Raw genomic sequence first — 23,388 nt, 5'->3', positions numbered from 1 at the left:
CACTGGCATCTCCGAAATGCTGGGGTCTCTGCTGCAACTGGGCCGCACCTTCACCAGCAGCCTCTCATAGGCTCTCTTCATGGCGCCAGGCCTCAGCTTCTCCACATGACTTCTTCAGTCCTGGGCCTTCACTAATGGCCTCTCCTGGCCTCTCCCAGTGCCAAGCCTCAGCTGCTCTCCATAACTCCTTCATTCCTACAACACAAGTACCACTTGGGAGACTCTTACACATTACCAAGTCTGGCTGCCGGCACGAGGTACAACCTTGGCTGCCTCTGGAACACAGCTCCTCTCAGGACACAAATCCCAGAAGATTTCACAAGTGATGCTTGCTCTTTCTCCTTCTCCTTCTCCTCCTCTTCCTCCTTCTTTTCCCCCCTAAGACAGGGTTTCTCTGCATTACAGCCCTGGCTATCCTGGAACTCACAGAGATCCGCCTGTCTCTACCTCCCAAGTGCTGGGATTAAAGGCGTGCGCCACCAACGCCCGGCTGATACTGCTATTCTTAATCAATGCTAATTTCTTAGCTCCAGCTAACTAGCATCAAGTATCCCAACAAAGCAAAATTTCACTTTAGTAGTTCTGGTATTGTAGACGAATTTCTAAACAGTCTTATTAAATAAACACAGAGCCAAATACAGGGGTAATAGTCGAGGAGATCAGAGAAATAGCGAATAGCCACGGCTAGCCTCAGCTTACCACCTCGCTGTTGCTTCCCAAGAGAGAGAGTTTCTACCTGTCTAACCTGCGCTTTTATTATCTTCCTGTTCTGCCTTCTCATTGGCCCTAAGCCCAGCCACATGTAAGTCAAAATGAGTCAGCTGCTTTGGTCACGGTGGTTGTTTTTTTTTTTTTTTTTTTTAACAACAGAGAAGTAATTAATACAGCCTTCCACAATAAACATGACCGAGGCCCCATGCTCTAGGTGAACATGGACTCCCTTCCCAGACAGGAAGCTCTACCTGCATGGTTGTGGAGGAGATGGCCAGTCCCTGGTGGTGATGCTGAACAGGTATTAGATTGCACCTCCAGCAGAAGCCACATTTCCAGGCCTTGCACCCATGCTAGCTCAGGCATCCCCAGAGGCCAGAGGAGGCACTGCCCTGGCCCATAACCCACAGAAGGGTCCCAGAGGAACAGAGGCAGCACCTTCCAGATACTTTCCCAACATCACACCTGGACAAGGGCTACCTTCAAGCTTGCCTCCCAGCCCTCCAGACTGCAGATCCCAGCTCTGGGTCCCCAGAGTCATATTATCGCCTTCATTCACTTCTGCATCCCTCTGCTTCCACCCCATAATGCTAGAGTCTGTGTCTCTCCAGATGAATCCAGCAGAAATGCCTGCGCTCAGGAAACAGAGGGCCTTTTGGCCTGTTATTCTGGTTATCTGCATCAATTACCTTCTCTCGTTAGTGACTGGACTTCCCACCTCTGTGCGGTGTGCACGTCTGAAGTGGCCTGGTTTACCTGGGATACATGGGGTGTGATGCCCAGGAGCCCCAGAAGCACGCCGGTCCTCCACGTGGTCTTTGTGGAGGGGTGTTTTGTTTACTGCTGTTTAAACACAGGGAGCTTGGGAGCGCTGTGAGAAGGACAGAGGCAGGGGCTGGGGACAGAGGCAGGGGCTGGGGGGCTGGGACAGAGGCAGGGCTGGGGACAGAGGCAGGGGCTGGGGACAGAGGCAGGGGCTGGGGACAGAGGCAGGGGCTGGGGACAGAGGCAGGGGCTGGGGACAGAGGTAGGGGCTGGGGACAGAGACAGGGGCTGGGGACAGAGGCAGGGGCTGGGGACAGAGGCTGATGGAAACTCTGCTCGGGCCTGGACCTCTGGGGACTGGAATTCAGAAACCCTTGATCCTGGGCTGAGACTGGAAACCGGAAACCGGGCCATGATTCCTTCCTTGACCCTTGAGGCCTGGTTCAACCTCCCATTTCTATTCTTCCCCAGTTGGATGCCCCGCTCTGTCCAGCTTGGCCACTATATTTGAAGAGGACAGAGGGACGTCGCTCTGTGCCTCAGCTTTGCCAGCCCTCTGGATGTCCTCTCCCACCAGCAGGGCACAGCTCCACTCATCTCCAGGGGCTCCTCTCCCCCACCTCCTCCAGCACTTGGTAGGGTTTCCAGTTCACCTTCTGCCCTGGGATCTTGTCCTGGCTCCCTAGTCATACCGTGAACACTCTGGGGATGGGACTTCCTTCTTTGGCTTGGCTCTGCACAGGAAGTCACCCTACGCCCAGACAGGATCCACATGCACCCGATGGCTGATAAGTTAATTAGACACCCTTTACACCACTGGAATTCATATTCTGTTACTTATTTATTTACTTTTTTTTTATTTTTAGAAAGGGTCTGATTATGTAGCCCCTGGGTATTCTGGTGCTCTCTAGTAGCCCTAGCTAGTCTGGAATTCTCTATGTAGCCCTGGCTAGTTTGGAATTCTCTATATAGCCCTGGCTAGCCTGGAATTCTCTGTATAGCCCTGGCTAGCCTGGAAACCTCTGTGTATCTCTGGCTAGCCTGGAAATCTCTGTGTAGTCCTGGCTAGCCTGGAAATCTTTGTGTAGCCCTGGCTAGCCTGGAACTCTCTAATGTAGACCTGGCTAGCCTGGAACCCTCTATGTAGACCTGGCCTTGAACTTGGAGGGTTATTGCTGCCTCTGCCTCCCGGGTGCTGGGGTTACAGCCACATGCTCACTAGCATTCCCTTTTGAAGCCAGGCTAGATGTCTACGCTCTCCTTCCCAGACCACCCACGTGACTCCTCATGCTGTTGAGACTGAAGCGCCCCCAAAGCCCCCAGACCCATGTAACAAGAAGCTTCCATGGTATGGAGTGCAACTGCCTTGTCTGGTCCCTTTCCCACACAGTCCTGGAAGGGGGCTTTGGAAATCAGATGCAGACAAAGCATTTGGGTTGGCGACCATGGCAGAAGGTTTCCAAACTAGCCTTTCTCTCTCTCTCTCTCTCTCTCTCTCTCTCTCTCTCTCTCTCTCTCTCTCTCTCTGCCTTTCTGCCACATTCGCCCAACATTTTACCACACAGTAATGGCAGCCTCTCTGCTCTAAAACGAAGCCAGTGAACTTGGACAAATGTCATAATGTCTATGTCATGACTTGCCCCAAAATACAAGGCTCTTAACCAGGAGTGATTTCACCCCAGGCAGCATTTGGCAACATATGGGAACATGCTAATTCCACCAGTGCTGAGGTAGGGAGGACTGTGCTGATGTAGTGAGGACAGTCCAAAGATGCCCACAGACATCCTCACAGATCAGCCCCCCACAAGAAACCATTCTCCAACCCCAAATGTCAGCGGCATCAGGGTTGAACTCTGTCCTGATACGCCTGTGCCAAGTACAACTGGTCTGGCTAGTTTGCCCCCGTGATTTGCTGTCTCCTCCACCCCCACCCCCGACTCCTCAGCGCCAGGTAACTCTAATAGCACCCAAGGGAAATGGAGAACTGCAGGAGACTTCTCACTCGGCGGGGAGCCAGAAGGTTCCCGGCTCCCACCCTGTGACTGCAAAGGGAAGTCGGGAGGTCTGTGCATTTCGGGAGCCAGCCTGCATGGAGGCCTCCCGCCCTTTGAAATCCCCAGCACTCCGTCAATCCTCCGTACAGGAAGGCCCTGGATGAAAGGCTGATGAGAGACGTGTAAAGGGAGCACTTTTGTTTCTAAGCTTACGGAGAAGGGTGGAGAATTTTTTAACGGAGCCAAACCACACACGCCTCTACTGGGGCGTGAAAAACACGCGGACGGGGAACAGCGCACCTGCCCCCACTTGCCATGCGCGGCGCACACAAGGCCACAGGAGCGAAACGAGAAAGCGTATTTACTTAGTGGAAACTCTCAAATAATGGCCCTGCCTGCCCCAGCAGGTAAGACTTGCGGTTTAATTGCGTTTGGCCTTTTTTTTTTTTTCCCAGCACAGGATATCTCTGTTTGACAGTGTTTGAACAGATGGTGTGCAGCAGCGCACAAGGTGCTCCCGTTGTTCCCAGCCTCAGCCCGGATCCCAGGGTCCCATTGTTGGCCACCGCGTGTGTAGAATGTGCAGGGCTTAAAGATGTCACCTCTGCGCTGTTTATGTGTAACTGCTCTCCACCGCTTAAAACGCTTTAGATTTACTTACTTGACGTATAGGAGAGTTTGTTGCCTGGGTGTCTATGCAGCATTTGAGTACAGTGCCCTTGGAGGTCAGAAGAGGGTGTCGGATTCCCTGGAGCTGGAGCGACAGGCAGTTGGGAGCCGCCGTGTGGGTGCTGGGAACCGAATCTGGACCCTCTGTCGGGGTAGCGCATGCTCTAACCACCGGGCTATCTCTCCAGCTCCATCCCACCACTTATTTTAACCTGCATCACCCAAGGCTTCTTTAAATCATCCAGAATGGCAGATTCGCTACGACCTTAAGCCGCAGAAAGGATGCACTAATTGAGCCTCGGAACAAAATGTCAGGAGAGAATTCCAGAGTGTGTGGCGGACCGGCATTGCTGAGGGTTCCTGTTCTTTTTGGGCATTCTTTACCAGTTAGTGGCTCACTCTTGAGAGCGACGCCTGGTGGTCAGGAGCCGCTGCCGCAGCTGCAGAAAGGCTCGGCTGCACCTTACCTGGCCAAACATCCCTCTTGCCCAACACTAGGAGGGTTTTCATTTCTGTTTTTTATTTTGCTTTGTTGTGTTGTTTGTTTTGAAAGTTCCAAGCAAATAAGAGCATGTTGGCCATCCAATGTCTGTCTTTGATTAGGGAAAGGACATATTTCCTAGAGGCCCCAGAATATTCCCTCTATACTCTTTGGACCCAAACTAGGTCATGTCTTTACAATCAGCCCAGCGGCTAGCAAAGGAGTTGCTAATACCCTCTCGAGACTTTTCTCAAGAGGGTAGGAAAAAGTCTCCTCGAGGCTTGCCCAACCTTCGAATCCGAGGAACCAAAGCCCCTATTTGCAGAAATGCTCATGAGGTAAGTTAGTTTTTCAGTCACTCAGTTCTGACACCTGAGCTAAGTCTTCTGGGTTCTGTCTTGGACACATTAGTCACAGGCTGTAGTCTGGGTGCTGGTAACATAGCCTCTCTTAGAGCTCCCAAGCAGGACACAGAACTTCCAGTGTGAGCAGTGGCTCCAGAGCTCTAGAGCCTATGTCACGGGGCAGCTAACTGGCCAGAGGTACCAGGATGTCTTCCTAGAGAAAGGGGCCATGAAGCAGAGGCCTCCACAGGGGCAGCACTAGCAGAGGTGAAGGCTTGAGGGAGGGGTAAGAGGAGCGATCCCCGGGGAAGGCTCCGGCAGGAAGGGGGTCCTTGGCAGGAAGAAGGGGGTCCTTGGGAAGATCCATGCTAACCTGTGGTCAGCCTGCTCAGGTCTCTGGAACTTGGGAAACCCATTTGCCCTTTCGGTTGCAGAGATCATGGCTTTATCTTTAGACAGTGGAAAACTGCTACAGGGTTGTAGGTGACAGAGTAAGATGTGTGTTTTCAAAGTCATTCTGACCTAGGTGGGGATACAATAGTCACTTGCTACTGTGTGCCACTTTATGACTTTTGGTCATGGCCAAACAAGGTCACAGGCCTTGCCACCAACCATGGTTATGAAGTTGCCTTGCATTAAATAGTTCTCTTGGAATCCTGGTTACTTCTCATGAGACGCTCCTATCAAAGAACAGTCCTAGCCCCTTCCAGTCCCTTGGGCTCACTGTCTTGTTATCTAATCACCCCTGTAACTCTTGCTGGGATGCCATTAGCCATGATAGGCAGCCAGTGGGACCACCCGATGCTGGACCTTCAGCCTGCAGAACCGTGGGTTAAATGAACCTCTTTGCTTTCTATATTATCTGGCCTCGGGTACTTTGTGATGGCAATGATAAACATAGAAGCATAACCCAAGTTCATGACTCACAAATCAGCAGCTGTAATAAAATGGTGGTAGTTTTGAGTCACAAAATGTCAGTGTGGTTTGTTAGGTAGCAACCACAGATAGATAGATAGATAGATAGATAGATAGATAGATAGATAGATAGATAGATAGATAGATAGATAATTGGAACACTACAACCACAATGACTTGTTATTATTCACTTATTAGATTTTAATTAATATGCAAGATAATGGGTTTCACTATGGCATTTTCAAGTCCACATTCACCTAACAATGTTACTTTAGTGTTTTTTTTAAGAAGCCCTCTCCACATGAGCCATTTGCCATGAACTGCCCTTCCGGAAGTTGCAGGAAGACCCATAGGAGCTGTTTCTGTAGGGTTTGCCCTCCGGGAAAATTGTTGGGTTTGCAGAATCTGGCCTTAAGGAATGTCCGAGCTCTGTGTAGAGTAACTGCCGCAAAGTCAAAGCCAAACCAAATGCCAAATTAACCAGCAGGCTCTCCTTTTGAATAAAAATAATGCAGTTACCTAAATTCTTGGTTTGCCCATGCATACAGCAGAGGTGCCTTGGAGTGTGACCTCTGAAATAGACAGGCAAGGGGGGGGGGGCTCACTATGGGCTGTGTGCTTCAAATGTCAGAGTGAAGTGAGGCCGTGGGTTGTTTTTAATCAGTATTTATGCAACATACCCCCCAAAACTGTGACTTGCGGAGGAAAAAACGTCACCTTCTGTCTTTCAAACACCTTTTACTTGTTATTTCAATAGGAAATGATTCTTTCAGAATTAGCTGCATCTGTCAGCCCAGCATTCCTGGCTGCCACATAAGTAGCTCTTACAGTATCCCACCTCCTCAATAACTTTCTCTCTAGTTCACCTTCCCTGGATTTTATTTATATTTGACAATTCTCTGGGGTTTCCTGACAGGAAACGTTAGTGAGAGCTGGGATCACGTGGTTTAAACATTCAGCGCTACATAATTTTTCTTTATTAGTGTTTCGAAATCTGAAGACGGCAGTGGATCCACTCCACACCAAAGGCTGTGTCTGCTCTTTAGTGTTTCCAGACCCATCACTAACTGTAAGCCTTAAGGTACCGACTTAATTGCCTCCTTCGTCAGCATGAAGGGTGCTGTGAGCTGGGGGGATGGCTCAGGGGGCTAAGTGCTTGTCAAGGACCTGGGTTCAATCCCCAGCGCCCACTTAAAACCCAGCCATAGTGACACACACCTAGACCCTTACCTCTGGGGAGGGAGCAGACAGGAGGGTCCCTAGGGCTTGCTGGCTGGCCAGTCTATCCAAAATAACAAGTTACAGGTTAAGTGAGAGACAGTCTCAAAAAACAATGTGGAGAGGGATAAAGGAAGACATAGACATTAGCCCCTGGCTTCCAGAGTCCTGCACACACACACACACACACACACACACACACACACACACACACACACACAGACACGTGTAAGTGTGTATACACACACACATAAGTTTGTATAAGCATGCACACGTCCATACATGCATGCCTGTTCTGGGGCTGGGGATCCACTATAGTAGAGCATTTGCCCAGCACTGGGCCCTGAGTTCCAACCCAGGACACCCAAAGTGCATCTTTGTCACACTGGCCTGGGCTCCAGATGACGTTCTTTGCAAGTCTCCATGGACGCGCTCCTTCTCACAGGCACTGTGATTGGTCAGGGCAAAACTTCCCCCTCCCATTACGGTCATAAGCCCTGATCAGGGGCTGGCTTTCCAGCGGTGTGCCTTGGCTGGTACACAAACCTTACCCCTTTCTTCAGTCTGCATTGTGACGGACACACGGCGTCCCCTCCACCTCTGATCTCTGGAGCTCCGTGAGGCTGTCATTCACAGTGCAGAACCGGATGAGTCTGGCTATCTGTCATTGGAGTTCACCATGAGGCAGGCAAAAGATTTCCTGACTAGCCTGGAAGCATATTAGAGGAGCCACCGTCTGGTGGAAGGGGGTCCAATGCAGGGAAGGCTTTATTCTCAAGAGAAGGGGTTTTTACCACGTTGGACTCATCATCCCGCACACCTGTACCCCGGGGCTCCCTTATCAGCAAGCTGGCTTTGTGGTTTTCTTCCTTTCTGTGTGCAGGCATGCACATGTGTTGGGGTCTGGAAGACAGCCTTGGGCGTTTTCCCTCGGGCATCGCCCACCATTTTCTTTACTGGAGGCCGGGTCCCTTGCTGTCCTGGAGCTGACAGAGCAGGCAAGGCTGGCTGGCCAGTGAGCTCCAGGGACCTGGCCGTCTCTGCTCTCTCAGTGCTGGGGTTGTAAGTGTGTGTGGCTGTACTCAGCTTTAGACAAACAACAAAGATTCATTTTAAATTATGTATATGTGTCTCTGTGTGGTATGTGCTTGTGAGTACAGGTGCCCACAGAGGTCAAAAGAGGGCATCAGACGCCCTGAGCTAGAGCTGCAGGAAGTTGTGACCCACCTAATCTAGGTACCAGGGCCTGAGCTCAACTCCTCTACAAGAGCAGTGCATGCTCATAACCACTGAGTCACCTCTCCCTTCCACGTGAGTTCTGGGGATCAAATGGGGCCTTGTGCTCGCAAGGAAAGCCCTTGACCAGCAGCAGAGCCTTCTCCCAGGCTGCAGCTTTGGAGTTCTCCATATACCAGCAGATATTGATGGAAATCAGAAAGATAGAAAGAGCTCTCTGGAAGCACAGAAAGCCAGTTCTGGGTGAGACATGTGCATCTTACCCTGGCTCTAAAGCACACACACACACACACACACACACACACACACACACACACACACACGCAAGTCTCAAAAACATAGTGTTCCTAGGCTCTCTGTTAAACACCCGTGGCAGCCCAGATCCTTCCCAGCAGACTTACTGTGATACTTTCCAGATTTGGCTTTAAGATGTGTATTATTTATTATGGTCTGCCATGTTCCAGGAAGAGTTGGAGGCAGCTAGCTTAAATATACAACCATGAAAAGCCGATTCAACTTCTTTCTTGGTTAAAGATGCCCTGCTATAAATAGAAAACATTGGAATCCTTATTATACAGCGACTTATTCATGAAGATTACCCTTTTTTTTTTTTTACAACAAACAGACGTTTCTAATAAATGAATACAGTTAAGTATATGTCCAAAATTTTTCTTTTGACCTTAAAATCATAGCCAATACGCAGTGTTTTCATTTTTGCCTAATCACAAGGAAATCTGATGTCATCCTGTAAATTACACAGAAGAATTTTTTGACATGGGCAAAGCTAAATAGTCCTGATGATTTAGATAAACTCTGCCGTCCTCATTCTTGCGTGGCATGGAGAGTCTCCTGCTCAGACCCGTCCTGGGATGCCTCCATCCGTAACTCTAATTCCTCTCATTTCCTTCAACATCGAAGCACATTACTTTCCAATTTTTTCCTTCTGTGGGTCACCTGAAATCCCACATTCCTGTGATTTATTGAAACATTCAAATGCCAATCCCTTATTTGTGTTTTTATAAAAAACTCTCTTGACTCCTGCCAAGCAGAGAGGAATTTACGAATTCTCTGGTGGGGTCAGGTTTTGGTGGGACCTTCTGATAGTATGTGGCCTAGAGTGCTGACTGAGTCATTACCTGGTGAGCTAGTCTACCTCCTCAAGTGACTCTCCTCCATGCACGGACCAGAGAACTTGGGAGAAGAGCATCCCACTGCCCAGCTGGGATGCTGCCCAGTCCATCTTCTCCCTCCTCTGGTTGCAGGTATACGTGGTAAGGCCCTTGGCCAGCTGGTCAGTGAGGAGGATGGTGTCGATCCCAGCCTTTGCTACTCCAAGCATGGCCCTGACATTGACTTTTCTTAAGAAAAGAGGGTCATCCCGTGCCTGCCGGAGCCTAGAGCACCCTGTACCCGCAGGGTCCTGGGACACCCTGGGCGAGGCTTCTGGTGGGAGGAGACGCAGTGAGACCAGACCTTGTGTGTTGGGAGAATCTGTCACCCTTTCCCGCCGCCTGTTTGATAGGATATGCCCAGGCCAGATTTCCTGTTGACTTAGTTCCTGTCTCGGCAAAGCCAAACAGCCATGTTTGAGGAAGAATGCCACACCAGGGACTGCAAAGAAGGCCCTGACCCTCAGGCACTTGGCTGCCTGGTGCTGAGGGCAAAACGGGCATTCCAACTCTTCCCACTCTGCGAGGGCGTGTGAGCCTGCACTGGACATGGCTGAGGAAGAAGACGTGTGGACGTTAGGCTTCTCCAGGCTGTTCCAGATAAGGAAAGAAACCTCCTGGCCTTGCTCCCAAAAATAGGATGGCTTTTATTTTCTTATTGATGGCTTTGCTTATATAATAAGAAGGCAAATATATAGTAATCATAGGATATCATGAAGAAGGACAGCATGCCATCAACTCCCTAAAAACAGTGCCCTTGTGCCAAGCTCCTGGGGCAGCTCAGCACACATCTCCCTGTGGAGAAGTCGACTCAGTTCACATCTGCTGCTGTAACAAAACACCCTAAACCTGAGTAATTTGTAAGCAGCATCCATTCACTTCTCTGGAGTATTTCTGGAGGCATAGAAGTTCAGGAGTAAGGTACTAAGAGTCAGCACCCCCAGAGCCTGTTCCCTACAGGTGGCGTCTTCTGCCTGCTTCACGACAGAGAAGATGACAGCTCCCTTGGGACTCAAGGTCACCATTCCTGTGTGTTCCTCATCATCTCCCAAAGAGAGAGATGATCTCTCTTAACACCGCTGCTTTGTGGACTTGGTTACGACATTTGGCTCTGGAGGGACACAAGCACTCAGTCTGCCACCCCCAAGCTCACATCTGCTTCTCTGCACATCTATTCCGTTGCAATAGCTCTCAGAATCCTGATGCACTTGGCCTCAACTCCAAAGTGCAAATTTCAGAACCTGCCCTAAAAAAAAATGCCTCATCTGATATGAATGAGACTTGCCTTGGTCTTTTTTTCTGCTTCTGTAACAAAATATTACAGGTTCAGTATTTATAAAGAAAACAAATTTATTTAAGAAATTTTTTATTTTACATACCAACCGCAGATCCCCCTCGCATCCCTCCTCCCGCTCCCCCAGCCCGCCCCCCACTCCCCCATCCTCCCCTCCAAAAGGGTAAGGGCTCCCATCGGGAGTCAGCAGAGCCTGGTACATTTAGTCAAGGCAGGACCAAGTGCCACCCCTCACTCCCCTACCTCCCAACCCCCTACCCCCCACTCCACCCCCGCCTCAAGGCTGAGCAAGGAGTCTGACCATAGGTAATAGGCTCCGAAAAGGCAGCTCATGCACCAGGGATCGATCCTGATCCCACTGTCAGGGGCCCCTCAAACAGACCAAGCTACACAACTGTCTCCCGTATGCAGAGGGCCTAGTCCAGTCCCATGCAGATTCCACAGCTGTCGGTCTAAAGTTCATGAGTTCATACAAGCTTGGGTCAGTCGTCTCTGTAGACTTCCTCATCATGGTCTGACCCCCCCATCCCCTGCTCATATAATCTCTCTTCCCTTCTTTGACTGGACTCCCGGAGCTCAGCCTGGTGCTTGGCTGTGGATCTCGGCATCTGCTTCCATCAGTTAGTGACTGGATAAAGGCTCTGTGATGACAGACAGTTAGGGTATTCACCAATCTGATTACCAGGGTAGGCCAGCTCAGGCACCCTCTCCACTATTGCCAGTAGTCTAATCTGGGGTTGTCTTTGTGGATTCCTGGGAATTTTCCTAGCACCAGGTTTTTCCCTAACCCCATAATGTCTCTCTCTATCAAGGTATCTCTTTCATTGCTCTCCCACTCTGTTCCTCCCCCAGGCCAACCATCCGGTTCCCTCATGGAAAACAAACTTATAACACCTCTACTAATGTTTTATAAACTCCCAAATGAAGGTTCTGGCATTTCTTGTGGGGCTTCTTGCTGTGTCATAACATGGTGGGCATCACTGCTGGAGGGGGAGAAGAGGATGGGAAGAGGGATGAGGAGAGGGCGAGGGGGAGGGAGAGAGAGGCATGAGATCAGAAGGAGACTTAATCCATCCTTTCCGTCAGGACATTCCCATGATAACTAACTCATTTCTGTGACCACGAGGACGGTAGAGCCCTGCTGGCCTCACTGTTCTCAGAGTCCCACTTCTTTAATACTGTCATGATGGCAATCCAGTTCATCGCGGCTTCTGCCAGGGACATCCCAATAACAACATAACCCTTCATGTATGACCCTATAATAACATCAAATAACACGCTCCCAAACACAGTATCAAGAGGAAGAGGGGAGACTGACAGCCAGCCTGAGTAGCAAGAGGCTCTGGGTCAGACTGAGCATTAGAAAAAAATGAAATGGATGAAATTGATTGAACAGAGAAATGTAGATGTAACCAACCGTCTTATTAAATAAGAAACACAGAAACAATGTAAAAGAAAAAGCCGAGAGGTCAGAGCTCAGAGCTAAAATCTCACCCTTCCGCCTATGGTGTCCCAGCTTCCCGAAAGAGGGCTATATCCTGTCTGTACATCTTTTTTATAGTATTATTGTTCTGCCTTCTCATTGGTTGTAAACCCAAACACGTGACTGCCTCGTCACTGTCTGAATGTACAGCCCCCTAGGTCTTAAAGGCATATGTCTCCAATGCTGGCTATATTCCGGAACACACAGAGATCTATGGGATTAAAGGCGTGTGCCACCACCGCCACACTCTGTCTATGGCTCTAATATCTCTGACCCCCGGGCAGCTTTATTTATTAACATACAATCAAAATCACATTTCAGTACAATTAGATTACCACCACAGAGAAAGAGCAGGGAGAAGAAGCCAGAAGAGGTAGGCCGGGTGATCCAGCTCCTGTTTGTCCCCTGTGAGCTCCTGGGACAGGATCTCTGCTGCTAGATACACTGAGAGGGACTCAGCGTGGACAGCTCACAGCTAGGCAGTGGCACTCAGCTGGACAGCTCACAGCTAGGGTGGCACTCAGAGCATGGAAGCTCACAGCTAGGTGGTGGCACTCAGCGTGGACAGCTCACAGCTCTGCAGTGGCACTCAGAGCGTGGACAGCTCACAGCTAGGTAGTGGCACTCAGAACGTGGACAGTTCACAGCTCTGCAGTGGCACTCAGCGTGGATAGCTCACAGCTCTGCAATGGCACTCAGCGTGGACAGCTCACAGCTCGCAGTGCACTCAGCGTGGACAGCACAGCTAGCAGTGGCACTCAGCGTGGACAGCTCACTAGCTCAGTACAGCTAGCTAGGCGTGCACTCAGAGCAGTGGACAGCTACAGCAGCTAGGTGGTGGCACTCAGAGCATGGACAGCTCACAGCTCTGCAGTGGCAATCAGCGTGGACAGCTCACAGCTAGGCGGTGGCACTCAGAGCGTGGACAGCTCACAGCTAGGTAGTGGCATCAGCATGGACAGCTCACAGCTAGGCAGTGGCACTCAGCGTGGACAGCTCACAGCTCTGCAGTGGCACTCAGCGTGGACAGCTCACAGCTCTGCAGTGGCACTCAGAGCGTGGACAGCTCACAGCTAGGCAGTGGCACTCAGCGTGGACAGCTTACAGCTAGGTGGTGGCACTCAGAACGTGGACAGCTCTGCAGTGGCACTCAGCGTGGACAGCTCACAGCTAGGCAGTGGCACTCAGCATGGACAGCTCACAGCTAGGCATTGGCACTCAGCGTGGACAGCTTACAGCTAGGTGGTGTCACTCAGAACGTGGACAGCTCACAGCTAGGTGGTGGCACTCAGAGCGTGGACAGCTCACAGCTAGGTGGTGGCACTCAGAACGTGGACAGCTCACAGCTCTGCAGTGGCACTCAGAGCGTGGACAGCTCACAGCTAGGCAGTGGCACTCAGAGCGTGGACAGCTCACTGCTCTGCAGTGGCACTCAGAGCGTTTAGTCTGTGCCTCGATACAGCCAGCTCCCTAAACATTTTTCCTTGTTTTGTCCCAAGATCCAGTGACTCAACACTGGAATCACCCCAATATCAATGGTAAAACCATGCAAGCATGAACAGGAGGCCAGGAATCCCAGATTTCACTCAAAGCAGCAAAATCGAGTTCTGTGGCACAAAGGACCTTTAGTCTCCCAGATGGGACCATCTGAGTTATATATTATTTCAAACAAGTAGTTGTTTGTTATCAGATGTGCAGACACGTGAATGTATGAAGGCTTAAAATGTCTCTTGAGTCCTCCCTGCTCTGTTCTTACAGTTGCAAGCATGTCCAACCCGATGCCCAGGATAACTATGGATGAGGCCCAACGTGGAACTCTGAACATACATACTTAAAACGTGAGGTCTCTCTGTGTGATTTGTATTGTGTAGCTTGATTGTGCAGATCTCAAGCACAGACTGTAGATGACAACGTCATGTTGTGATACCTAAAGGTTTGGCCGCATGGCAGATGATTCCGAATCATTAGAAAGACAATAACTTGCCCTCCAGGCTTATGGTAGCCTGAAGATGGCCTCCATGGAGGCACCCTCCAAGCAGCTCATCCTCACCTCCAGCATCGTGATGGCAGAAACAAGCTTCAGGAGTTCACACACTCCATTCCTGAAGTGCTTCGTCATCACAGACTTACACGCAGGCTAAACACTGTTTTATTCTAGGACACGGGATCTCTGTGTTGCTCAGGCTGGCCTGAGATTCCTGAACTCAAGTGTCCTTTTGTCTCTGTTTCCTGAGTAGCTGGGTCATAGCTGCAGATGGGCTTGAAGAGAAGTTTGCAAAAGACCAGGGTCACCATGCATGCTGCTCTGGGTTGGTCTTACTGAGGGTGAATGTCCAACCTTAGTCACAGTTCATGCTTACCTGTCCTGCCCCTGACATTGAAGGACATCCCACACCCAAGAATCCTTAAAGCTTCCATGCTGGCTTCCACCATCTTCATCCTGAAGAGTTTCAGACACCACAGTACGATGGAACCCAAAAGCACAGTCCAATGTCTACTGGAACCTATCTCTAAATGAGTTCTTTCCTGGGAGTCCTCTCAGACCTCCAGACACTGGGCTCAAGCAGCTATGCTTTTCACAGATAGCCCAAACCTACCCCCACACCCACACACACACACACACACACACACACTTGTAGGGAGTAAAAATCCTCTGCTCTGGGCATTTGATGAAGAAAGTCAAGGAAACTGTCATGGGCAGGAGGCTGCCAAAGATGGGAAGAGCAGATAGGACCATTCAGGGCAGGAGCAGAGGTATTTCAGGATGTTGAGACGTCCGAACAGGAAGGCTCTGAGCTGGTGGATCCGTCAGCGTGACCCAAGCAGCAGCAGTCCCACGTCCTCAGTGGCCACAAGGGCAAATGTGTGTTGAGGGGCTCCTGCCATGTTTCTCACATCTTCCCATACAGAATCCAAACTAACAAAGCAACATGTCCTGGAAAACAGCGAGAGAGCGCACTCCCATAATGTCCCTCGGTAGAACTTCAGCATGCCTACGGCTTACGTCCCACATACTCATGTGAGGTGCAGTCTGCTTCACAGCCAAGCAGGTCAATGGGCAGGCGTGTATCATTCTTTAACAGGGAATTAGGGGTATGAATAGTCACGATACCAACCCTAGTACCTACAGGTAGGGTGCCCCACCCTTGTGATATACCTGGGGAAACTGAACAGAGCGTGGAGCCGTGGCTTGCCTGAGGGTCACATGAAGTTGCAGAAGAAGTGTCTGCACCATATTCCTATCAGTCTTGGTTCTCGGTCCTGATCCTGAGCTCCCCAAGATACCTGCCAATGTACCTTCTGAAATGTCTTCCCAGGTGCTAACAGCTGGGTGGGCAGGGCACTTTTATACACGTCAGCGATTTGACGATGCTGCTGGAGTGTGAAGACTCTCCAACTCAGGGAAGAAGACTCAATGTCTCCCTTTTTTTTTTTTTTTCAGTCTAAACACCAAAGACCCTGCTGGAGGGGCAGCTCCTAGGACCCTCAGGAACACGCTTTGGGAAACAGCAGCGTCACGTCACCAGTCAAATGGACTCTAATTGGCCCTGGAGGTATGAAACTCGAGTTTGATGTTGCTGTGAGGAATGTTTTAAAATAACACAGGCTGCCTATAAATTCTTCCCAGCTTAGACAGGGACACAGCTTTCCCTTTTAGGACAGTCACATGACTGTGTAGGACCATCATTAATTTTGACTATTTTTTCCACTTTCATTTCTTTTCAATTTTAGCCAAAAATGCAATAAATGTCTTGGAACAGATCTTCTTTAAAGCCATTGGTGGATGAATCATGGGTATCTGGAAAATGTTTGGTTTTTTTCTTTCTTTCTAGTGCAATGGTCTTTTTCTTTTTAATAAGAAACAACAAATACTACAGCTCCTGCCTCAACAATAAAAATGTCTTACAAAGCAAAAGCCTGCGCCTCGGTGGGTCACGGCTGCATGTCCCTTCACTCCAGCGCATCGGAAGGAGCCTAGCATGGCCTCTGGATCTGTCCTGGAAAAGACTTCAGTAATCAGACCGTCTCAGGCCACTGGGGTATTTTTTTCCACAATGATTCCTTTTATTTGTAACATATGCGAAATTAAAATAAACTTTATATGACTTTTTTATTTCCACAAGCCCTTTAAAAAGTGAGACCCCAGTCAAATGGCTCAAAATAAAACTGAACTACACTCCAGTCTCCTTTATCAGAATTCTCTGACCAGATGGAAGGGAGATTTAAAAAACAAAACTGGGTCCGGGAAGGCTGTTCCCTCCCCGTCTCCTGGGTAGGTGGCTCTACACACCTAAGAACCACGTTGAGAAGAGGCTAAGGGACATTTACCCAGTCTCCCAGAGCCTCAGCCCTACCGTGGTGCCCCTCGGGTCACAGAGGAGGCCCCGTGGGCAGAATCTGTGACAGGAAGGGAGAGCAGATAGAGTTCTGCAGAGCTTCTTTGTGTGTGAGCAAAATGGATTTCTGGGCTAGGATGTACTGAGGTAGAACATCTGACTAGAATGAGCCAGGTGTTGACATCCTCTTCCGGCAGGGGGAAATACAGGAGGGAGGGAGGGAGGGAGGAGGGAGGGAGGGAGGGAGGGAGGGAGGGAGGGAGAAAGACAAAAGAGAGAGCAGGAGGGAAGGGTAGGGGATGCAGCTCGGGTGTGGTGGAGCGCTTGCCTAGAGTGTATGAAGCCCTGGGTTTAATCCCTAATACTTTATAATCCAGATGTGGTGGTAAACACCTGTAACACCAGGACTCAGAGAGACAGGAAGGTCAGAAGTTCAAGATTGTCCTTAGCTACATAACAAGTTTAAGTCCAGCCTGGGCTACATGAGACCCTGCTTCAGAGAGGGAAGTAGGGTAGCTCTAGCGCCCACCTCTTGGACAGGGAGAAATAGTGTAACTCTTCTGTTCTGTCAAGTAGTTTGGGTCTGCCATCTTCTTCCCAAGTCTTCTGAGGGCTGTGCATCCTGCAGACCCCAGTGGTTCTGGCGTGAAGGCTCCTGGCCCCTTCAGTGGCTGTCAGGAATAAAGACTGCTTCTACTCCAGAACTTGGGGCATGTAGGGGACAGATGACTTCAGAACCTCGCTGGGGCTGGAAGATCTTGTCTCCTTCCTCGCTTTGATGTATCTCTGTATCCCCAAACTACCGTGGACCGACTGTGGCACCACTGGTCTCTGTGCCTCGGGGCATTTCCTCTTGTGGAAAAAGCATTTTATATGTCTCAATATTCAGTTAGCTACTAGCATGTAGACATGTCCCAAGTAATATCCAAATACACTTTATATGGCTAAAAAATAGCATATTGAGAAATAAATGTCTGTCATTGACAATTTTGTCCTATTTGTCCCAGCAGGGATGCTGACTAATACATCAGCTAAGATCTCTTTTTGAAATAAGTGTATTTGAATACCAGACACACACACACACACACACAAGCATTTGGACCATATGCATACATTTGCATGTGATTTTTATTACCATTTCAGGACAACAGTGCAGTGTTTGCTACTCTTCTTAGTAACATACATTAAATACAAAATGATTAGATTAAAAGCATATTTCAGGTCAGCAGCGAAGAGCACTGTCTGCTCTTCCAGAGGACCTGGGTTTGACTCCCAGCACCCACATGACATCTCACAGCCATCTATGACTCCAGTCCCCAGGAATCCAACACTCTTCTTCAGCCTTCATAGTCACTGCATACATGTGGTGCATAATATGGAGATACACAAAACACCCACATATGCAAAATGACCGAAGTCGATATTATAAATCTTTTAGCCTTGTTATTTCATCGGTTGGCAAGCATCTCCCACCGCTCCAGGGGTTTCTTCTGCAAAGCTGTGCCCTCTTTCCCAGCCATGCCCACCCAATCCTGCTTCTACGGCAAGTCCAGAGAAAGGAGAAAACAGAATGGGAGAGGATCCGGCCAGGCCTTCTCTCCGAGGCCAACCAGAGAAACGGCTCGGGTCTGCTTGTTCTGGGAACAGTGGGACCTGGTGTTCCCGCACACCACACCTCACAGCCCAGGGAGGACAGACTCCCCAGCTGCCCTGGTCCATCCAACCCCTGCCTCGGTGCTCAACAGTAAGCTGTTGTTCTGTGCAGCAGAAAATAGCAGTTTAACAACCTCCCCACCAGTGGCCTGAACTTCATCTCAGACAACACACTCCGGGGAAGGAGGGACCACCACGCCAAGCCACCCCAAGCGCCCCACACCCTAAGCCACAGCTCTCCTTCTGGCGGCCGCCACTGCACGCATCCTCTTGATGCTGGACTCCCAGGCCGGAACTCCAGGGTGTGTGGCCACTCAGCCTTCCTGTGCTTGAGGGGAAGGTGACCATAAGCCAGTGGACATTTCATGTGTGAAGTGGATGTCACGATGAGGACGACGACGATGGATCGAGACACATTTGCAGCACCGCCACCGTTTCGGCATCTGCTCTGTCAGGGGTGGGGGGTGGGGGCAGTAGGCCCCTGAAGCAAGCCGGGGCCGCATCTGCACCCCCACAGCCACGCGCCCTTTGTGTTCGCAGTGACGGGGTCGCAAGGAGCGAGCTGCGCGCACTCGGTGCGTGTTTTTCTAGCAGGGCCGTGAAAACATTTGCTACCTGTGGTGTTTCTGGAACCAGTGAAGCAGCCGTCTAACATGTGCATTGCGTTACCTCTGCCTGGAGCTCGGCTTCCCAACACGCGCTAGCCGGGTGTGTGCGGTGGGGCAAGTTCCACAGAAAAGCGGCAGCTTCTGCTGGTGGGTGACGAAGGGGCAAAGCCCCAGAGTTCTACCTCATGTTACTGTGTCTCTAAATGAGGACTGTCCCACAAGATGCGTGTGTGTGTGTGAGTGTGTGTGTGTATACGTGTGTGTATGTGTGATTGTGTGTATGTGTGTGCATGTGTGTGTATGTGTATGTATGTGTATGTGTGTGCATGTGTATGTGTGTGTATGTGTGTGCATGTGTGTGTATGTGTGTGTATGTGTATGTATGTGTATGTGTGTGCATGTATGTGCATGTATGTGTGTATGTGTGTGTGTGTGCATGTGTGTGTATGTATGTGTATGTGTGCGCATATGTGTGTATGTGTGTGTGCACATGTGCGTGTGTGCATGTGTGTGCGTGTGCATGTGCATGTATGTGTGTATGTGTGTGTGCATGTATGTGTGTATGTGCGTGTGTGCGTGTGCATGTGTGTGTGTGTTTCCTTGCCATCTGGTAGCCCTTGTCCCATATGTACCATCTTCCATGATGCTTGCCGGTAAGGACTGTGAGGAGGGCTTCTCTCTGGCTTCTGCTGGTTTAGCTGTAATTTCAACATTCGAGTGTCTGTGCTTACGCCCTCTGACTTATCTGAGGTCACTCTAGCAGGTGGATGGAGAGGACTAAGATTGTTTCTGCCTTAGGGCCAAATCATTCTAAAACTTGGGGCTAATTATGTCACTCATGGAGCCCCAGGTAGGCTCCAAGGGAAGCTGTGTTTTCAGTATAATGCTGGGGGCAAACTGCTAACCTCCAGTCTTTCTAGTAGTGAACACTAGGTACTCAGTGGTTATTGGGAAATTCAGAGCCAAATCCACAGCCGAGTCTCAGTGAGCTCCAGGTCGGATGGCTTTGTGAGACGTGGTCCGTTTTGTTGTGGAACCAACAGTGTCTGTGCATTGGGTGTATTCTCAGGAGCCTCCAAGCCTCTGGGGAATGTGTTAACACAAGAAGAAGTTGTGCCAGGTACTGCTTGCTCCATTGACAAGCTTTGTTCTGGCCATCTTCAGGTCTAGGTCTGGAGATATCCCGAGATACCAGTGCATGGCCCCTGACTAACACACCCCTCAAATGATGAAGTCTTCAAAGCGTCTGCAAGTCCTAGAATTTCAGAGAAGGAGAATCTCTGCTAGCTTTAGCTGTCTGGGACTTTGATTCTCAGACTGATGAGCTGTGTCGTCTCTGGAAGGTACCGGTGTCCCCGTGCAAATCTAAGAGACGGTACCGGTGTCCCGTGCAAATCTAAGAGACGGTACCGGTGTCCTGTGCAAATCTAGGAGATGGTACCGGTGTCCCTGTGCAAATCTAAGAGACGGTACTGGTGTCCTGTGCAAATCTAAGAGACGGTACCGGTGTACCCATGCAAATCTAAGAGACGGTACCGGTGTCCCGTGCAAATCTAAGAGACAGTACCGGTGTCCCGTGCAAATCTAAGAGACGGTACCGGTGTCCTGTGTAAATCTAAGAGAGGGTACCGGTGTCCCGTGCAAATCTAAGAGAGGGTACTGGTGTCCCTGTGCAAATCTAAGAGAGGGTACCGGTGTCCTGTGCAAATCTAAGAGATGGTACTGGTGTCCCATGCAAATCTAAGAGAGGGTACTGGTGTCCTGTGCAAATCTAGGAGATGGTACCGGTGTCCCATGCAAATCTAAGAGAGGGTACCGGTGTCCCTGTGCAAATCTAAGAGAGGGTACCGGTGTCCCTGTGCAATCCTAACAGGTGGCACAAGAGGCTGCCACACTTACTGTAGGAAATATTCTCTGTGAGAGAGTGCTCTTGCCCTCTCCTTCCCCCAGAATATTAATTTTAATTTCTCTAACAAGCTGCCAGCATTTTAAGAGATAAACAGGGATGGGAGAAAGCTCGCTTAGCATGGTGAAGCCCTGGGTTCAGTCTCTAGAGAGAGAGAGGGAGAGGGATGAGGACAGAGAGAGAAAGAAAGGACAGAAAAATAATTTTTAGAGGATAAGTAGCTCACTAAAGCACAAATCTTTCTGCAGGTGATTAATATATTATGATTTCCTGACCAGCTGTGATGGCACACGCCTTTAATCCCAACACTTGGGAGGCAGAAGCAGGCGGATTTCTAAGAGTTCAAGGCCAGCCTGATCTACTTAGTGAGTTCCAGGACAGCCAGAGCTGTATAATAAACTGTCTCAAACTTAATTAATAAAAATAAAAACAAAAAAATAATAATAATAATAATAATAATAGTAACAATAATAATTACATATCATAGCTCCCCTTATCATGACAACATATAGCCTATTTTCAACCACACACGGGAACTAGAAAGAGTCGAAATTTGTCTCAGTCCAAGATTTTCCCAGTTAAAGATTGGAGGGCTGTGGCAGTGAGCCGTCCTTGGCCCGCCGCCATCCTGCAAGGGTCTAAGCCCTGATCAGCCCTGGAGCTCTGTGACCATAGGCCACCACCTCTCTGCTCTCTCATCTTTGACCCTGGAGCTCTTGGGTTGTCTCAGCGTCTCTTCTGGTCTGCTGCATCTTTTGGGAACTAATCCTTCTGAGTTTGCCTGCGCCCTATTATGGGAATATAAAGTTTCCACCAGGGGGCGCATGATTCCCTGCCAGTGGTGGCCCTTGGTGGGCCACCCTGGGGACAGAGGAGGCTGAGTGGAGAACAGTACCATGCCCACTGCCAACCTGTTCTGTGCTTTCCCCACACCTCCGAAAAGCTGCTGTGTGCACTGCTGACATTGGTGGCCGAGGGCCGACTGTCTGGGAGACCTGGGCAGACCGTTCCTTATGGCTGCAGCTGAAGACGGATCTGGAAGATGGCTGAGGTGTGTGTGTGTGTAGTGGGGGGATTCTGGCCCTGGCCATCCATCCCTGGTCTGTGGCCAGAGGGACCACTATCTGGCCTGGGAAGTGGTCAGAGGCTCTGGGGGCAGGAGGGGGTAGAGGACTGTGCCCACACTGGTATCTAAGAGTGCCCTCAGAGCATCACACCTGCAGTCGACAGCAGATGACAATCCTGTCACTGCCAGGGTCACCACGGGGTCTCTGGTGCCACTGCACTGGGGTCTGAGTGAGCACCATGCTTGGCTGATTCGCTCTGTGACCCTGTCACGTGTCTCTTTGAGGAGCTGTCCTGGAGCTTCTGCAGGTGACTTCCCGACCCTTGCCCATCGCTTGCAGTGAGCTGGGTGTTCCTCAAGTAGAAATACTGAGGTCTGCGTCCCCAGTGGGAAAATGACCATATTTGGAAAAAAATGGCTATGTCACTTGTTAGGATGAGGTCATACTCAAGTGGGCTGGCTCCTAAGCCAGTGTGACTGATGGACTGGTGCCTTCATAAGGAAAGAAGAGCCAGAGGTGCAGAAAGCGGGGCCTTGTGACCAGAAGACAGGGCTCGCAGAAGGGCCGGATGCTGATGGGCAGGGCAGGATGCTCCCTGGGCTCCAAGTGACACCTTTGTCCAAAACTGTCACCAGTGCAACCCAGCACAGGGTGATCTGTCACAGAGGGGAGAGGTAAAGTGAGAATCAGTGTTTGCACTCAGCATGAAGGGACGCTGTGTGTCACAATTTTAGGGGACGCCAGCAAGCATCCGTTTTCCTCTTCAATCAACCTTACTTTGCTAACGCAGAACACAAGGCGAGGCAATGGCTGGAGAGGCATCTCGGCAGGTAGGATGTTTGCTGGCCAGCAGGAGGACTTGACTTAGACGCCCCTCCCCCAACACCCAGCTAAAAAGTGGCATGTGCTTGTAATGCCCTGGAGAGGTGGGGACAGGTAGATTCCTGGGGCCCAGCCAGCTTAGCCAAAGATCCATTGATTCTAGGCCCCAATGAGAGACCTCAAACAAACCAACAAACCAACAAGCAAATCCTTTCTATGTGCACGGGCACACATGTACACACGCATGCACACACACACACACACACACACACACAATTAAACATAGGGAGCTTTGTAAATTATGCAAACATGGTCTGTGCTCCACTGAGAGCATGGAGCCAGGTTCCAGCTCTCAGGACAGACTGTAATCTCTTTCAGGTTCAGCTAAGTCCCCTTACAAAGGGGATGGCGATGAATGACAGTCCCAGTGTCCCTGGAACACCCTACCATGTCCATGCAGTACCACAAGGCTCAAAGGCCACACTGTCTGTGCTGTACCCCCTCTGGATTCATAGCCTAACCCGGGGACCTCATAGGGGAGCAGGGCTGTTACAGATGTGATCAGCACGTGAGTTCATGTGGGACAAAGTGAGATTTAATCCAAAATGTCAATTAAATGACAATATCCTTACAAAAGGGGAGATCTGGCCAGGTGGCGGTGGCACACACCTTTAATCCCAGCACTCAGGAGGCAGAGGCAGGCGGATCTCTGTGAG

General features: G+C 50.1%; 1 long non-coding RNA gene across 1 annotated transcript; it reads left to right on the top strand.

Annotated features, from left to right (window-relative positions):
- Nucleotides 1–3,432: 3,432 nt before the first annotated feature.
- Nucleotides 3,433–16,402, top strand: LOC119088842. The gene is made up of 3 exons (XR_005092579.1): nucleotides 3,433–3,877; nucleotides 15,722–15,833; nucleotides 16,113–16,402. It is a non-coding gene; the product is annotated as an uncharacterized LOC119088842 (long non-coding RNA).
- Nucleotides 16,403–23,388: the final 6,986 nt, after the last annotated feature.

The sequence above is a fragment of the Peromyscus leucopus genome, chromosome 12 (genome assembly GCF_004664715.2).
Source record: "Peromyscus leucopus breed LL Stock chromosome 12, UCI_PerLeu_2.1, whole genome shotgun sequence".
Lineage (NCBI taxonomy): Eukaryota > Metazoa > Chordata > Mammalia > Rodentia > Cricetidae > Peromyscus > Peromyscus leucopus.
Note: the sequence above shows the minus strand (reverse complement) of the source record. Positions and strands in the feature narration are given on the sequence as shown.